Source organism: Elephantulus edwardii, unplaced genomic scaffold, assembly GCF_000299155.1.
Source record: "Elephantulus edwardii isolate Elephantulus edwardi_28Jun2011 unplaced genomic scaffold, EleEdw1.0 scaffold00097, whole genome shotgun sequence".
Taxonomy (NCBI): domain Eukaryota; kingdom Metazoa; phylum Chordata; class Mammalia; order Macroscelidea; family Macroscelididae; genus Elephantulus; species Elephantulus edwardii.
Window position 1 is genome coordinate 4,086,702 of NW_006399847.1, and position 3,770 is coordinate 4,090,471.

Here is a 3,770-nt window from a genome sequence, read left to right on the forward strand (position 1 = left end):
GTGCTCTTGTAAAACTTATACCTACACCAAGAGGCTACTATCTGAACAGAGCAAGAAAACATGACATTGTTTAAAAGTAAAGAAAAATGTGTGCCAATACTTTATCTTTGCCCCCTGTTTTTGTTGTTAAGTGCGATAAAGTTGAGTACGACTCATAGCAACTGTATAAACAAATGATATGAGCGCTCTTGTATACTGTGCCATCCTCACACTTCATTACACACAAGAGCCCATTGTGGCAGTCACCATGTCAATCTACCTGGTCAAGGGTCTTCTTCTTTGCTGACCCTCAACCCTTGGCAGTATCATGTCCTTCTCCAAGGAATAACCCCTTCTAACAACATAGTGCACTCTGGTTGCACCTTCTCCAAGATATATTTGTTTATTCAGTGCTCTTCTCCAACACCACAGTCCAAAGGAATCAATTCTTCTTCTGTCCTTATCCTTACTCACTGTCCAGTTCTTAGAAGCACAGCAAGTAATTGGAAAGCCTAGGGCCTGAATCACATGCTTCTGAGTTCTCAAATTCACATCATTACAACTCAATAATTTGGAGAAGTCCCAACTGCATTTTTTACCCATAATCTTTCAGAATTGCAGTGCAGCTTGTCATAATTATAAAATACGTAGATTCAAATATTCTTTAAAAACTTTCAATATAAGCTATCTAGCAACATGCAAAAAAAGTAAATGTAGAGTGCAAAGGAAAAATAAAAAATCAAGAGGTGGCATAATTTATTGTGTAGTTTGAATAATTTTTCTTTAATATCTGATATTGTAAATCTTAATTAAATTTGAAAATAACTTTCTTTTTAAATGACATGAACTTCAGGTTAATTTAAAAAGTATAACCATAATAAATTACAGTGCAATGTGTCCTTATTTCCTGACTGCTGGTACTAAGGATGTTAACTGTGGATTCAAGCAAGATGAAATTGTTGACAGTTTCAATTTCTTCTCCATCCATCCTGATGTTGCCTATTGGTTCAGTGGTAAGAATCTTTGTTTTCTTGACATTGAGATGCAATCCATATTGAAGGCTGTATTCCCATATCTATTCAATATACAAGGGAACTTTGGGGGCCTAGTGGTAAACAGTTGTGCTGCAATCCCAAAGACACCAGAATACACTGAAATCCACCAGATATACCGGTGAGAAAGATAAGTAATCTCTTCTTATGAGATTAGTTGCCCCTGAAAATCTTCTGGAGGGTCAGATATGGATCAGTTCCAACTCGTACGCTGATCAAATAATTCAAGAAGCCAGGATTTATGAAGACAAATGTGGCATCAGGATTGGAGGAAGACTCATACACAACCTGTATGATGTAGATGACACAATCAGGCTTGCAGAAAGTGAAGTGAAGCACTTTCTGCAGCAAGAAAAGACTATACCCTTCAATGACCTTTGGGTTAGCAGGGCAACTCCCCATGGACTATACCACTAGGCTTCCCTATAGATCAATGTTATTGTTGTTGGCTACCACAGAGTTGGAATGAGCCCATATCTGACCTTCTGGCGGGATTTTAGAGGCAGTTAATTATACCAAAGGAGATTGTGCACTCTTCTTCTGTGGAGCAGCTGGTAACCTCAAACCATGTGCCTTCAGGATTGCAGTGCACCTTCTTGCCATAGCTATCATTAATGTAGAATCAAATATTCTTAAGAAACTTTCAACATAAGCGAACCAGCAACATGAAAAAAAAATTAAATATAGAATGACAAAGAAAAATAAAAAACTGATGGGGTGGCACAAATAAATATGTAGTTTTCATAATTTTTCTTTAATATTTGATATTGTACTGTTGTTGTTGTTGTTAAGTGCTATCGAGTCGCTAGTGACTCATAGCGACCCTATGTACAACAGCCCTAAACTCTGCTCTGTCCTGTGCCAATCACACTGTCTCCGACACTCCCATCCCGATTATCCCAGTCACTGAATCAATCCACCTCATAGAGGGCTTTCCACTCCTGCGCCATCCCTCCACCCTCCCAAGCATGATGTCCCTCTCCAAGGACCGGTCTCTCCTCACAACATGTCCAAAGTATGTTAGACGGAGCCTCAGAATCCTTGCCTCTAAGGAGCCACCCGGTGTAACCCATTCCAGGACAAATCTGTTTGTTTTCCTAGCAGTCCATGGTATTCTCAATACTCTTCTCCAACACCACAGCTCAAAGGCATCAATTCTCCTTTTATTCTCTTTGGTCATTGTCCAACTCTCTGATGCATAACAAGTGATTGCAAAAACCATGGCCTGTATAAAATGCACCTTAGTCTCCAGAGAGACACCATTGCTCTTCAGTACTTTGGAGAGGTCCCCAACAGCAGACTTTCCCATGCCAATGCGCCTTTTAATTTCCTGGCTACTGGTGCCAAGAGTGTTGACTGTGAAGCCAAGCAAACTAAAGCTGTGTACAATCTCAATCTCTTCACCATCCATCCTGATTTGCCAATTGGTCCAGTGGTGAGAATCTTTGTCTTCTTGACATTGAGCCTCAATCCATATTGTAGACTGCAGTCCTTGACCCTCTGCAGCAGGTGCTTCAGGTCCTCTTCAGTTTCAGCATAAATCTTAATTAAATTTGAAAATTACTTTATTTTAAAATGACATAAACTTCAGATTAATTTAAAAATATAACCCTAATAAATTACATAAACAAAATTGTGCATTTTTAAGAACAGTTTTCCCTATTGTGTGTTCCTGATAATTTTTATCAGAAGCCAGGTGCTGATTGTGGAACAGACCACCAATGACTCATACGTAAGTTGAAAGTTGAAGCTAAATCAAATCCACAGGAACCAAAAGATGACCTTGAGTCAATCCCGCCTGAATTTCAAAACCTTCTCAGGAACAGGTTTGAGGTCTTGAGCAATACTGAGTGAAGACTAGATGAGTTGTAGGAGGATATCAAGAGTATCATTCATGCAGAATGCAAAAGGTCATTGAAAAGACAGAGGAGGAAGAAAAGACCAAGATGAATGTCTGAAGAGATTGAATATTGAACTAGAGTGCCAAGAAGCCAAAGAAAAGGAAAGAAATCAAGATATTAAAGAGCTGAACAGAAGATTTCAAAGTGCAGCACAGGAAGACAAAGTAAAGTATTACAATGAAATGCACAAGGATCGGAAGTAAAAAAATCAAAGGGGCCAAACTTGCTCAGCATTTCTCAAGCCAAGGAAACGAAGAACAACTTCAAGCATTGAGTTTAAATATTTAAGGATGCTTTAGGCAGAATATTAAATGATCTATGAACTATTAAAAGAAGATGAAAAGAACATACAAAATCATTATACCAAAAGGGATTGGCATACACACAAGAATTCAGGAAACAAAAATTGAGCAAGAACCTGTGGTGATGAAGGAAGAAATTCAAGCTATTCTGAAAGAACTAGCAAAGAACAAGGCCCAAGGAATTGAGGGTATACCAATTGATATATTTCAGCAAACAGATACTGTCCTAGATGTGCTCACCAAATTGTTGCCAAGAAACCCAACAATCACCTGGCCAACTGACTGGAAGAGATCTATATTTATTTCCATTTAAAAAAAAGTGATCAAACAGAGTGTGGAAATTATCAAACAATATCAGATGACACAACCCTGCTTGCTGAAACTGAGGAGGACCTGAAGCGCTTGCTGCAGAAGATCAAGGACTAGAGCCTCCTATATGGACTGAAGCTCAACATCAAGAAAACAAAGATTATAACCACTGGGCCAATTGGCAGCATCAGTATGGATGGTGAAGAGATTGAGATAGTTAACAGTTT